The sequence below is a fragment of the Macaca nemestrina genome, chromosome 17 (assembly GCF_043159975.1).
Source record: "Macaca nemestrina isolate mMacNem1 chromosome 17, mMacNem.hap1, whole genome shotgun sequence".
In the NCBI taxonomy this organism is placed as follows: domain Eukaryota; kingdom Metazoa; phylum Chordata; class Mammalia; order Primates; family Cercopithecidae; genus Macaca; species Macaca nemestrina.
The window spans coordinates 58,082,356-58,097,287 of record NC_092141.1 but is presented as its reverse complement, the minus strand read 5'-3'; the positions used below and the strand labels follow the sequence as shown (position 1 = coordinate 58,097,287).

General features: G+C 42.8%; 1 protein-coding gene and 1 non-coding gene across 5 annotated transcripts in view; both read right to left on the bottom strand.

The window, feature by feature from the left end:
• Window positions 1–14,932, bottom strand: part of LOC105472399 (sperm associated antigen 9) — a 165,851-nt gene that overhangs the window by 136,467 nt on the left and 14,452 nt on the right. The gene's annotated exons all lie outside the window — the stretch shown is intronic.
• On the bottom strand, window positions 8,593–8,696 carry LOC112424999 (small nucleolar RNA U13). Its single transcript, XR_003015970.2, has one exon. It is a non-coding gene; the product is annotated as a small nucleolar RNA U13 (small nucleolar RNA).

The following is a 14,932-nucleotide window of genomic DNA, read 5'->3' as shown; positions in this document are numbered from 1 at the left end:
TTTTTTTAAAAAGAGAGAAGTGGCCGGGCGCGGTGGCTCAAGCCTGTAATCCCAGCACTTTGGGAGGCCGAGACGGGCGAATCACAAGGTCAGGAGATCGAGACCATCCTGGCTAACATGGCGAAACCCCGTCTCTACTAAAAACACAAAAAATTAGCCGGGCGAGGTGGCGGCGCCTGTGGTCCCAGCTACTCGGGAGGCTGAGGCAGGAGAATGGCGTGAACCCGGGAGGCGGAGCTTGCAGTGATCTGAGATCTGGCCACTGCACTCCAGCCTGGGCGACAGAGCGAGACTCCGTCTCAAAAAAAAAAAAAAAAAAAAGAGAGAGAAGTAATTTTAGCTTACTCTAAAAGGAATGGCTTGTATAAAACTTTTACTGAGATAAAGACATTCCAGGCAGAGGTATTACACAGCACATGCAAAGGTCTAAAGATCATGGCATGCCCTGGTAACTACAATTCACTATTAAAATTTGAGTCGATGTAAAGGTAAACTATAAACCAAAGAATAAGTTGAAAATCTCTCTGATTCACAAAGGGAGTAAAAAGACAAATAAGGTTCCGCGGTGGCTCAAGCCTGTAATCCCAGCACTTTTGGGAGGCAGAGGCGGGCAGATCATGAGGTAAGGAGTTCAAGACCAGCCTGGCCAACACAGTGAAACCCCATCTCTACTAAAACTACAAAAATTAGCCAGGCATGGTGGCAAGTGCCTGTAATCCCAGATACTGGGGAGGCTGAGGCAGGAGAATTGCTTGAACTTGGGAGGCAGAGATTGCAGTGAGCCGAGATCCCGCCACTACACTCCAGCCTGGGCAACAGAGCAAGACTCCATCTCAAAAAAAAAAAAAAAAAAGATTACATTCATCCATCCATCTTTTCAAAACACAACTTGAGCCCCTCCTGTTTTAAATATTCCATGGTACTGGGAAATGTAATAGGTTATAAGAGAGCCCTGTGTTCTATTGATTGAAATTTAACAGAAGATGAAAGGTCTTAATCATGGGTAATTGCATTTTATAAAAAAGATGGATTTGCAAAAGATCTTGCATAATTCAACAGTCACCTAATTTGAGGTTAAGGCTGGTAAGAGACAACTGATATTTCTGTTACTGCCTAGGTAATACCAACATAGGATAACAGCACAACACTGGTTTACAGCTCAGTCAGGTTTGCATATAACAGGATTTCTGAAGACTTTCTGAAATGAAAAGGTAACATTTCAAACTCTGAATATGAAACGAAACTTTTAACAATCACATAGTTCAAGTCTGTATATAATGTAACCACATTGAAATTATATATGTGGGCCGGACGCGGTGGCTCAAGCCTGTAATCCCAGCACTTTGGGAGGCCGAGGCGGGCGGATCACGAGGTCAGGAGATCGAGACCATCCTGGCTAACACGGTGAAACCCTGTCTCTACTAAAAAATACAAAAAACTAGCCGGGCGAGGTGGCGGGCGCCTGTAGTCCCAGCTACTCAGGAGGCTGAGGTAGGAGAATGGCGTGAACCCGGGAGGCGGAGGCTGCAGTGAGCTGAGATCCGGCCACTGCACTCCAGCCTGGGTGACAGAGCAAGACTCCGTCTCAAAAAAAAAAAAAAAAAAAAGAAATTATATATGTGAACAAGAAAAAGCACAGGCCAGGCATGGTGGCTCAAGCTTGTATAATCCCAGCACTTTGGGAGGCCAAGGAGGGCTGATCACTCAAGCTCAGGAGTTCGATGCCAGCTGGAGCAACATAATGAAACCTTGTCTCCACGAAAAACATGAAAATTAGCCTGGTGTAGTGGTGTGCACCTGTAGTCCCAGCTACTCAGAGGCTGAGGTGGGAAGGGATCACCAAGCCCAGGAGGCAGAGATTGCAGTGAGCTGAGAATGAGCCACTGCACTCGAGCCTGGGCGACAGATCAAGACCTGGTATCCAAAAAAAGAAAAAAGGAAATGAATGCTCATAAAAAGTCTAGGATACTCATTACTGATTTAATGTGACTTAATTGATTGCCAGCGGCATGACTTTATAAAGTTGGTCACCCTCTGCTACACTTGGCAAACCTTAGAATAATCATGATAGAGTTAGGCCAACAGCAAAATCGTGGCAGGAGAGGGGCAGGGTTTTTTTTATTTGTTTGTTTTTTGGGTTTTTTTTTTTTTTTTTGCAAATTATAAAACCATATTACTCCTGGAAATTCCAGCGAGCCTTCTCAGCACAAGAATTTGTCAGATCACTCAGGTATGTTGGTATAAAATACACATACTCTTCCCCTTTTCTCTGTTCTTCTCACACACATAAATACTTTTCTTTTTAAAGGCTAGGGGCATTAAGGGCCTGTGAATGAGCTTTTTCAGCATGTATAATAACACATCTTCACTAAATACCCCTCTCCCCTTTCAATAACTAACAGGCCAGCAACAACATTGAAGTGACTTCAGACAACTCTCCTGGGAGCAACTAGACATTGTTTAAAAAAAAAAATCAGTGGACAATACAGACTTATGTCAGGATCTAAAAAGAGTAAGCTTTGTGATGAAGCAAAATGCTTTCAAGTCCAGATGGCTTATAGGGACTGTTTCGCCCCACTGTTCTGGAGAAAAACAAATGAATACTTTGAAAAGACAAGCTCCCAAAGTTAAAAAAAAAAAAAATTCCCTAGAGGTTGTTGCTTGTTGGAATAAAGATGCAGAAGAAAAAAGAAAAAGAATACCCATTTAAATACTTTTGACTACAGAACTTGTCTAAAAAATAATATCAAATAAAAGGCTGACTTATTAAGTGTCCATCAAGATATTATATTAGTTAAATGTAATTGTTTTTAAATGTAATTTCTTTTAAGAAATAAGACAGGATTGAAGACCATATTAAATAACACTCAAGGGATGTAATCCTCCCAAGTCCAAAATGTGAAAAAATTTTAACACAAATAATTTGGTTTCTTCTACAATAAACGTCAAGTGGGGAAAAAAGAAAAAAAGAACCATTATATATAAAGAGAAACTTGAGACATATTGAATCCAGTATAAATGTGTAGACTCTCTTGTTTAGATACTGATTGAAAACAACCAACTACAAAACTACATTTGTGAGACAATTAGGGAAATGTGAACACTTATTAAGTATTAAATATTATTAAAGAGCAATTGTTTATAAATTTTAGATGTGATACTGATGTTGTGGTTTCTATATTTGTTAAACAGCCCTATCTCCTAAGGATACAATGATATAGTCTTGTCTGCCTTAATATTATGGTGAAAATGCTGAAGGGAGGTAGGGAAGAACAGGTGAAAAAAACATTGGCTTGGCCAGGCACAGTGGCTCATGCCTGTAATCTCAGTGCTATGGGAGGCCAAGGTGGGAAGATCACTTGAGGCCAAGAGTTTGAGAACAGCCTGAGGAACACAAAGAGACCCTCGTCTCCACAAAAAAGAAAAAGAAAAATTTAGCTGGACGTGGTGGCAGACACCTGTAGTTCTAGCTACTCAGGAAGCTAAACTGGGAGGACTGCTTTAGCCCAGGAGTTCTAAGCTGCAGTGAGCTATGATCACACCACTGCACGACAGCCTGGGCTACAGAGCGAGCAAATGTCTCTTAATTTTTTTTTTTCTAAAGAAAAAATACTGGCATATTGTTGGTAACTGTTGAAGTTGAATGATGGGTATATGGGAGTTCATATATATTCTACTATTCTCTCTAATCTTCAATGTTTGGATATTTCTGTAAAAAAAAAAAAAGTTGGCCAGGCAAAGTGGCTCATGCCTGTAATCCCAGCACTTTGGGAGGCTGAGGTGGGCAGACTGCTTGAGCTCAGGAAGTTGAGAGCAGCCTGGGCAAAACAGCAAAACCCCTTTTCTTTTTAAAAAACAAAAAATAAAAATAAATTTTAAAAAAGTTTAAAACAAACTGGAATAAAAGTATCAGTGGTGTTTAATATGAAAAGTTTGTCCTGCCATTAAAAAGCAAATATGCAGAAAGGGGCATGTACAAAGACATTCACTGAAGGGCTATATGTAACAGTTCAAAACTGGAAGATAATTTAAATGTCTATCAACAGACAGTAGATAAGAAAATTATAATAGATTCATACTATGGAAAATATGTAATAGAAAACTGGTGTGGTATGTGATGATGGGAATGAAAACAAGAGAGTTCAGTGGAAGTCTAAAATCACTAGTTAGTAATATTTCTAGTAAGTAAACACTCTCATAGCAGAGTGGCCAGGTGGCCTTCCTTGCTCAACTACATAGGAAATAAGAGGTTTGTCTTCTGAATAAACTGAACCAGAGATTTTAGACTAGGAACATTCTAGGCACAGCCAGGCAGGTGCCAAATGACAAGTGAAATTACATGAAAGTCTGAAGTCTACATACTAAAAACAGTAATAGGGCCTCCTTCCTGCCTTCACCCAGGTTGCAATAATGTAGATAACTAGGCTTACCTACCACTCCACCAGCCACCCCTCAAAGAGATTATCCTTCTCTGGAAAAACTCAAATGTCTCTATGAAAGGACCATGGGATACTGAAATCTGGGTTCCCAAGAGGCAGTAAACTGTATCCAGGCACACAAAGCTTCCAACCCTCCTTTTTTAGTGCCTCACTTTTAAAACATGAAGAGATAATTAAGAATTATAAGGCACTTTAAGTTCTAGCCTGAAAGAGAGAAACCAAAACTATAAGAAATGAAAATGGGACTCTGAAGAAACAGACAAAACAGGAAACAAATGAAAACTATAATTAATATACTCAGGGACCACAGAAAAGTCATTGCTCCCATGAAACCAGAATAGTATGCTATTTTTAAAAGTAGTGAGGAGAGAAGCAAAACAAGAAAGAACACTTGGAAATTATTAAAGTATGAATTGATGAATCCAGCACTTTTTGTCTTTCTTATATACAAACTATACCTTAGGGTAACCAAACAGTTGATGAGGGGAAGTTTCCTTTACAAGAAAATTTAGCTGATAAATGTTGAAGGAATAAATGGATTGAAATAGCATCATTTCCCAACCTCTAATGATATAATAAGGAATATCCAGTTTTCCAGGATGTCTCATAAATGTTTTTACACTCATGATCCAAACAAGGTTCATACATTACATTTGGATAATATATCTCTTAAGTCTCTTTTAAACTCCAGATCCCCAAATAATGATCCTTTTCACCTAAGTGATGATCCTATAATGGAATACTATAAAATCATTAAAAATATATAGCTATATACTTCCAGACATAGTTTGTTGCCAGTTATCAGTGAATAAAACTGAATAGGCAATTCGCAGAGAAGTAGAATCACCAGTAAATGTAAAACATGCTCAAGCACACTAGTGATCTGACAAAAGCAAATAAAAATAAGAAGTGGCAGCCAGGTGAGGCGCAGTGGCTCACACCTGTAATCCCAGCACTTTGGGAGGCCGAGGTGGGCAGATCACGAGGTCAGGAGATCGAGACCATCCTGGCTAACACTGTGAAACCCCGTCTCTATTAAAAATACAAAAAAAGGCCGGGCGCGGTGGCTCAAGCCTGTAATCCCAGCACTTTGGGAGGCCGAGACGGGCGGATCACGAGGTCAGGAGATCGAGACCATCCTGGGTAACACAGTGAAACCCCGTCTCTACTAAAAAATACAAAAAAATAGCCGGGCGAGGTGGCGGGCGTCTGTAGTCCCAGCTACTCGGGAGGCTGAGGCAGGAGAATGGCGCAAACCCGGGAGGCGGAGCTTTCAGTGAGCTGAGATCCAGCCACTGCACTCCAGCCTGGGTGACGGAGCCAGACTCCGTCTCAAAAAAAAAAAAAAAATACAAAAAAAAATTAGCCGGGGCCGGGCGTGGTGGCTCAAGCCTGTAATCCCAGCACTTTGGGAGGCCGAGACGGGCGGATCACGAGGTCAGGAGATCGAGACCATCCTGGCTAACACGGTGAAACCCCGTCTCTACTAAAAAATACAAAAAACTAGCCGGGCGAGGTGGCGGGCGCCTGTAGTCCCAGCTACTCGGGAGGCTGAGGCAGGAGAATGGTCTAAACCCGGGAGGCGGAGCTTGCAGTGAGCTGAGATCCGGCCACTGCACCCCAGCCTGGGCGACAGAGCAAGACTCTGTCTCAAAAAAAAAAAAAAAAAATTAGCCAGGCGTGGTTGGCGGGCGCCTGTACTCACAGCTACCAGGAGGCTGAGGCAGGAGAATGGCATGAACACAGGAGGCAGTGATATATATGTATACACGTGTATAGTTATGTGTGTGTGTGTGTGTGTGTGTGTGTGTATACATATATATATAAGGTGGTTTCACATCTGTAATCCCAGAACTTTGGGAGGCTGAGGTGGGTGGATCACTTGAGGTCAGGAGTTCAAGACCAGCCTGGAGAACATGGTAAAATCCGGACTCTACTAAAAACACAAAAACTAGCCAGACATGGAGGAGGCGTGTGCTTGTAATCCCAGCTACTTGGGAGGCTGAGGCAGCAGAATTGCTTGAACCCAGGAGGCAGAGGTTGCAGTGAGCCAAGATTGCTCCACTGCACTCCGGTCTGGGTGACAGAGCGATACTCTGTCTCAAAAAAAGAGAAGAGAAGAGAAGAGAGAAAAGAAAAGTGTCGGCAAAGATATAGGAAAATAAGAAGTCTTTTCTACTACTGATAGGAATATAAATCACTGCACTCCTTTGACAAGCAATGTTACCATATCCAGTTAATTTTACAAATATATATCCTAAAACCTGGCATCCTATTTCTAAAAGATATACCTTTAAGAAGATCTTACACATGCACCGAATGTTACTGCAACAACGTTTGTAATATATAATGTGGTAATGAAGATGGATAGTGGTGGCCGGGCGCGGTGGCTCAAGCCTGTAATCCCAGCACTTTGGGAGGCCGAGACGGGCGGATCACGAGGTCAGGAGATCGAGACCATCCTGGGTAACACAGTGAAACCCCGTCTCTACTAAAAATACAAAAACTTAGCCGGGCGAGGTGGCAGGCGCCTGTAGTCCCAGCTACTCGGGAGGCTGAGGCAGGAGAATGGCGTGAACCCGGGAGGCGGAGCTTGCAGTGAGCTGAGATCCGGCCACTGCACTCCAGCCTGGGTGACAGAGCGAGACTCCGTCTCAAAAAAAAAAAAAAAAAGAAGATGGATAGTGGTATAGTCATGTGATAGAATACACAGCAGTTAAAAGGAAAGAATTAGATGCATATGTATATCAACATGGACAGATCAACAGATAAAAAAATAAAATGCAAGATTATATAAGAATGTAACAGTGTCATATTGTGAAATACATATGTGGTCTCCGACCCAGTTTCCTAACATATAATTCCTAAAATCCTTAGAATTTCCAGAGAGATGTCTTTTTGTATGTTAATAAGTAGATTCATGGCTGGCAGCCCCTATGTAGTAGCTTAAGGATGGGAGCTGGTCATTGGAAAGACCAAAAGCATAATTAGAGGGTTAGGACTTTCAGCCCACCCCACACAACCTCCCGGGAGGGGAAAAGGGCTGAGGGGAAAGGGGCTGAAGGTGAAGTTGATCACCAATGGCCAATGGTTTCATACCTACATAGTGACGCCTCCATAAAAACTCAAAAGAACAAGGTTGAGAGATCTTCCAAATAGCTGAACACATGGAGGTTCCTGCAGGGTGACATGCACAGGGAGGGCATGGAAGCTCTGTACCACTAACCCCATACCTTGCTTTATGGATCTTTTCATCTACATCCTTTGTAACAGTAAACATAAGTGTTTCCCCAGGTTCTGTGAACCACTCAGTAAATCAACTGAACCTGAGAAGGGGGGTTGTGGGAACCCCGGTTTATAGCCAGTTGGAGACTGTACTGGACACAGAGATTCATCAGAAATAAAAGACAGTAGCTGGGCAAGGTGGTACATAACTGTAATCCCAGTGATTCAGAGGCTGAGGCAGGAAGACAGCTTGCACCCAGGAATTCAAGATCAGCCTGGGCAACACAGCAAGACCCTCATCTCATGAAGAAAACAAATTATAGTATCTATATTATACACACACACACACATATATATGTACATATATATATATATATATGGCAGGTTGGTCAGAAGCACAGGTAAAATAACCTGAGTCTTGAGATTGGCATAAGTGTTGGCAGTGGTCGACTGAGCCCTCAAACTGTGGGATCTGACACTATCTCCAAGTAGACAGTGTCAGAATTAAGGTAGATGACACCTAGCTGGTACCTGATGCAGAACTGATTGCTTGCTGGTAGGGAAAACCACTCCCATATTTTTTATTTGTTTGCTTTTTAAGATAGGGTCTCATTCTGTTGCCTGGGCTGGAGTGCAGGTGACACAATCCCTGCTCACCGCAACCTTGACCTTCAGGGCTCAAGCAATCCTCCTGCCTCAGCCTTCCAAGCAGCTGGGACTACAAGCACATGCCAACACGCTCAGTTAATTTTTGTATTTTTTATAGAGATGGGATTTCATCATGTTGCTCAGACTGGTTTCAAACTCCTGGGCTCAAGCAATCCACCTGCCTCAGCCTCCCAAAGTGCTGGGATTATAGGCATGAGCCACCGCACCTGCCCTCCCCCACACATTTGGTCACACAAGTCTTCTATGTTTTTTTTTTTCAGGTCTGATGGGTAATGTGCCAATGTTGTAACAAGGTTCAAGGGTGGCGTATCTCACACACCTGCATGAAAACCCAATCATCATGCTCATGAACTACAAAAAGAGCAAGCTGATTGTTTTTGGTGTGACAGCAGAAGAAAGACAATTAATGGGTTTTTTTTTTTTCCACTCTTAAGCAATGGTTTCTGAATTAGAGGGAAGAGTGAGGCAGTTACAATCACAAACGCTCTGAGAGATTGTTTTCCAAACACACAGGCCCTGTCTAGCAGCACTTCTTCCACCCAGAGTCTCACAAGCCTATGGGGGTAGATGGGTTTTCTTTTTTTTTTTTTTTTTTTTTTGAGACGGAGTTTTGCTCTTGTTGCCCAGGTTGGAGTGCAGTGGTATGATCTCGGCTTACTGCAACCTCTGCCTCCAGGGTTCAACCAATTCTCCTGCCTCAGCCTCCCCAGTAGCTGAGATTACAGGCATCCACCACCACGCCAGACTAATTTTCTATATTTTTAGTAGAGACGGGGTTTCTCTGTGTTGGCCAGGCTGGCCTCAAACTTCTGACCTCAGGTGATCCTCCTACCTCGGCCTCCCAAAGTGCTGGGATTACAGTCATGAGCCACTGTGCCCGGCCAGATGGGTTTAAAGAATTGGCTACCTTGGGCCAGGCACGGTGGCTCACACCAGTAATCCCAGCGACTTGGGAAGCCAAGGCGGGCGGATCACAAGCTCAGGAGATCAAGACCATCCTGGCCAAAATGGTGAAACCTGGTCTCCACTAAAAATACAAAAATTACCCGAGTGTGGTGGCGTGTGCCTGTAGTCCCAGCTACTAGGGAGGCTGAGGCAGGAGAATTGCTTGAACTCAGGAGGCGGAGGCTGCAGTGAGCTGCGATCACGCCACTGCACTCCAGGCTGGGTGACAGTGAGACTCCACTTCAAAAAAAAAAAGAATATGATGTACCATTAATACAGTGAAAAAGTGGCCAGGTGTGGTGGCTCACGCCTGTAATCCCAACACTTTGGGAGACCAAGGTAGGGAGATCACCTGAAATTGGGAGTTTGAGCCCAGCCTGAACAACATGGAGAAACCCTCTCTCCACAAAAAATACAAAATCAGCCAGGCGTGGTGGCACAAGCCTGTAATCCCAGCTACTTGGGAGGCTGAGGCAGGAGAATTGCTTGAACCTAGGAGGTGGAGGTTGCGGTGAGCAGAGATAGCGCCATTGCACTCCAGCCTGGGCAATAAGAGCAAAACTCTGTCTCAAAAATAAAAAAAAAAAAGAAAAAAAAAAAAAACAGTGAAAAAGTAGTATGTTCAAAGTAACTTGTGACATCATCTCAGCACTCAAAAAGTTTCAGATTTTGAAGCATTTCAGATTTCAGATTTTCAGATTAGGAATGCTCTACCTGTGCTATGTTTGCTACATCAGTCAAGTGATGCCTTACTTTGTTATGCAGTTTTGTGCTTCCGTAGGTATATGGCCAACATCTTATATTTCTGACTTTAATTTACAGATCTTTAATCCTGACACTGTGGTTTTTGCTTCAACACTTGACTCTGTTATGAAAATATTCTTCTATTAATAATAAAAAAAAAATTCACTAGAAATTGTTACCTTAAAAAAGAACCGGCCAGGTGTGGTGGCTCATGCCTGTAATCCCAGCACTTTGGTAGGCCGAGGAAGGTGGATCACCTGAGGTCAGGAGTTTGAGACCAGCCTGGGCAAAAAGGCAAAACCCTGTCTCTACTAAAAATAAAAAAAATTAGCCAGGCATTGTGGAAGGTGCCTGTAATTCCAGCTACTCAGGAGCCTGAGGCAAGAGAATCACTTGAACCTGGGAGGCAGGAGTTGCAATGAGCTGAGATTGTGCCACTGCACTCCAGCCCGAGCAACGGAGCAAGACTCTGTCTCCAAAAAGAAAAATAAAAAATTAAATAAAATAAGGGTAAATAAGCACTTCGCCCTTAAATGCTTCTTCAGTATGTCAAGATAACAAACTTTAATGCCTGAGACATTTAATTTGGCTGTTTAGAAGTCTGTTTAATTCCTGGCCCTTGGCTAGGTTAAGGATGGTTAAAACTGAGCCAATTACAGACTGAATTCCTAACTCTAGATAAAAGTATTTTTTAAAGAGTTAAAACTAGGGTCGGGCACAGTGGCTCACGCCTATAATCCCAGCACTTTGGGAGGCCAAGGTGGGCAGACCGCTTGAGCCCAAAAGTTTCAGACCAGCTTGGGCAACATGGTGAGACTCTGTCTCTACAAAAAATACAAAAATTAGCTGGACATGGTGGTGTCTGGCCTGATGCCTATAATACTTGTGACAGTGCCTGTAGTACCTGCTACTTGGGAGGCTGAGGTGGAAGGATCACACGAGACTGGAAGTCAAGGCTGCAGTGAGCCATAATCATGCCACTGTACTCCAGTCTAGGACAGAGAGACCCTGTCTTCAAAAAAAATAAAAGGCTAGGTGCAGTGCTCACACCTATAATCGGGCACTTTAGGAGGCCAAGGCGGGAGGATCACCTGAGGTCAGGAGTTCAAGACCAGCATGACCAACATGGAGAAATCCTGTCTCTACTAAAAATACAAAATTAGCCAGGCATGGTGGCACATGCCTGTAATCCTAGCTAATTGGGAGGCTGAGGCAAGAGAATCACTTGAACCCGGGGGGCAGAGGTTGCAGTAAGCCGAGATCGTGCCATTGTACTTCAGCCTGGGTAACAAGAGCAAAACTCCATCTAAAAAAAAAAAAGTTAAAACTAAACAAAGCCAAAAATAAGTGTATAATTTCTGCCAAATGTGTCCCAAATCACACCAAACAAGTTCAAATAGACTATTTTCATACAGAAACCATAGGCAATCATTTTTTTTAAAAGTTACCCTTACGGGCTGGGCACGATGGCTCATGCCTATAATCCCAGCACTTTGGGAGGCCAAGGCAGGCAGATCACGAGGTCAAGAGATCGAGACCATCCTGGCCAACATGGTGAACCATCATCTCTACTAAAAATACAAAAATTAGCTGGGCTTAGTGGCGCGCAACTGTAGTACCAGCTACTCGGGAGGCTGAGGCAGAAGAATCGCTGAATCTGGGAGGCAGAGGTTACAGTGAGCCGAGATCACGCCACTGCACTTCAGCCTGAGCGACACAGTAAAATTCTGTCTCAAAAAAAAAAAAAAAAATTACCCTTCTGGTTTTACAAAAGTCTGGTTTGATCCTACACTTTGAAAAACCCGCTTAACCTTTAAAAAGGTATTTGTTTTGCCATTATCTGATGCCTGGCAAAAAATAAAAATAGAAAACAAACAAAAAAGGTATTTGTTTCTGACAGGTAGCAGTAACAAAACGTGGCTAGGCTAGAACAGGTAACTGAAAGAAAATTCAAATTGAGAAGCTCATAATTAAAAACAGAAATTTGATTTATACCATAAGAGTCTTTTTTTGGGGGGGGGTGCGGGGGGGTGGAGTTTCAATATTGCTGCCCAGGCTGGAGTGCAATGGCTCAACCTCAGCTCACTGCAACCTCCGCCTCCCAGGTTCAAGCGATTCTCCTGTCTCAGCCTCCAGAGTAGCTGGGATTACAGGCGCCTACCACCATGCCTGGCTAATTTTTTGTATTTTTAGTAGAGATAGGGTTTCACCATGTTGGCCAGGCTGGTCTCAAACTCCTGACCTCAGGTGATCCGCCATCCCTGGCCTCCCAAAGTGCTGAGATTATAGGCATAAGCCACTGCGCCTGGCCTATACCATAATAGTCTAGCAGAGGCTTTTAACCAATATGGATTTCCATGCCCCAAAAAATAATTGTTTATTTTTCTTTAGAACAAATGTTTTCTTCAGAAATAAATGTTATTTTACTAACCATTTTATCTGTTACTCTAAGGTACTGCTGAATCCTGATTAGAAAGGTCTAATGTGGGCCATGCACGGTGGTTCACATTTGTAATCCTAGCACCTTGAGAGGCCAAGGTGGGCGAACTGCCCGAGCTCAGGAATTTGATACCAGAGTGGGTAACATGGTGAAACCCTGTCTCTAAAACACAAAAAATACAAAATACTAAAATACAAAAAATTAGCCAGGCATGGTGGCACACGTCGGTAGTCCCAGCTACTTGGAAGTCTGAGGCAAGAGAATCGCTTGAACCTAAGGGCCAGAGGTTACAGTGAGCTGAGATCACGACACTTCCAGCCTGTTATCCAGCCTGGGTGGCAGCGTGAGACTTTGTCTGCAAAAAAAAAAAAAAAAAAGAAAGAAAAAAATAGAAATGTCTAACATAAGAGACTAAACAAAGAGTTAAAATTAAGTTTTGGCACTCAATCTTCATTTGTATGGAAATTTTTTTTTTTTGAGGTGGAGTCTCACTCTGTCACCCAGGCTGCAGTGCAGTGGTATGACCTTCGTTCACTGCAACCTCCACCGCCTAGGTTCGAGTGATTCTCACGCCTCAGCCTCCCCAGTAGCTGGGATTACAGGTGTACATCACCACACCTGGCTAATTTTTTGTATTTTTAGTACAGATGGGGTTTTACCACGTTGGCCAGGCTGGTCTCGAACTCCTGACCTCAGATGTACTGCCCGTCTTGGCCTCCCAAAGTGCTGGGATTACAAGCATGAGCCACTGTACCGGGCATTATTAATATTATCACTATTATTTTTAGAGATGGGGTCTTGCTATGTTGCCCAGCTGGCCTTGAATTCCTGGGCTCAATCTCTTTTGAGTAGCTGGGACTTCAGGCGTGTGTCGCTATACCCGCCTTGAATTCCTACAATACTTCTGAAAGTAATTCCAATGATCTTAACATTTAGATTTTTTAAATGCATAAATATTTATAGAATAGTATGTGTATAACAATGTAAGTAAAGTGTCTGAAATAAGTCTGAAATAATTATATCCAGGAGAAGTCATAGTTTTTCTGTATATGCAAAAGTGAAAGGACTTATTGAAAAACTTTTTGGAAGTTTTAGCATAACTTGGCACCAGAAGTAAGAACAATAATTTGAATGCACAAAGAGAACTTGAAATGGTTAGTCTTAGCAATCTGACCTTTAGCATAGTCATCCATCCAACCAACAAATTTCTGTTAATTATCTACTGCATCCTAGTTGGTGGGAGAATAAAAGCAATAGGTTACTTTGACATAGCATTGAAAGTGCTATAAGAAGGCAAGAGGACTGTAAGCTGTGGAAGGATACAAAATGTGCCCAATCCACACTCGATTGTTAAGGCTTTCCAGAATTGAAACCTGAAAGATAAATAAAATTAGGCAACAGAAAAGAAGAGAAAGTGAGTGCAAAGCAAAGGGACAGCTTTTAGGAAGGCCTGGAGAGAGAATACTTTTTGCAAACCAAACTCAAAATGTTCAGTATGGCTCAAAAAGAAACAGATGAAACTGACAAGATTGGGGCAGCCAGATCACAAGGTCTTGTACGTTAGGAACTTAAGTCATTTTCAAGAGCTTTAGAAAGAGCAACTGGCTAGGCACGTGTGCCTCACATCTGTATTCTCAGCATTTTGAGAAGCTGAAGTGAGAGGACCACTTGAGCCCAGGAATTCGAGAAAAAGCCATTAAGGGCTTGTGGAATGATCTGATCAGATTTCCATTTTGGAGAGATGGGCGGTTTATAGGTTGGCCATACTGGAAGCAGAAAAATCAGTTATGGACTAGTTTTAGTTGTCCATTCATCTATTCAGAAAAATTTCCCTGGCACTTTCTATGTGCTAGGTACTGGTATATAGTGGTGAATGACACACTTCCAGGTCTATGGAGTTTGCATTCAGGGTGAGAGATATTGGTGGCCTGTACCAGAGTAGTATAAATGGATTTAGAAAGTAATGAGATTGCAGCAATATTTAAAAGTTGAAAACAAAAGAAAGTAGCAATGGGAATGAGGAAGAGTTAGGGATGGTAACCTGATTTCTGGCCAGGTAGATGGTAGTATCATTCAAGAAGATAGGGAACAAAAGAGAACCAGATTTGGGAGATAAGTTCAGTTTTGGACACGTTGGGAGATATTCATGCCTGGTAAACCACCATAAGATGAATGTGAAACTCCAGAGAGAGATCTGGCCTTAAAGTTCTTAGCAGGCTATCAGTTCCATGAGTAAACAATCATAAGACGAATCTGAAACTCCAGAGACAGATCTGGCCTTAAAGTTCTTAGCAGGCTATCAGTTCCATGAGAGAAGGACCTTGTCTGTTTTACTCACCACTGTATGCCCAATGGGCACAGTATCAGGCACATAGTTGGCACTCAATGAAAGTATCTGTAAGGCCAGGCGTGGTGGCTCACACCTGTAATTCTAGCACTTTGGGAGTCTGAGGCGGATGGATCACACAAG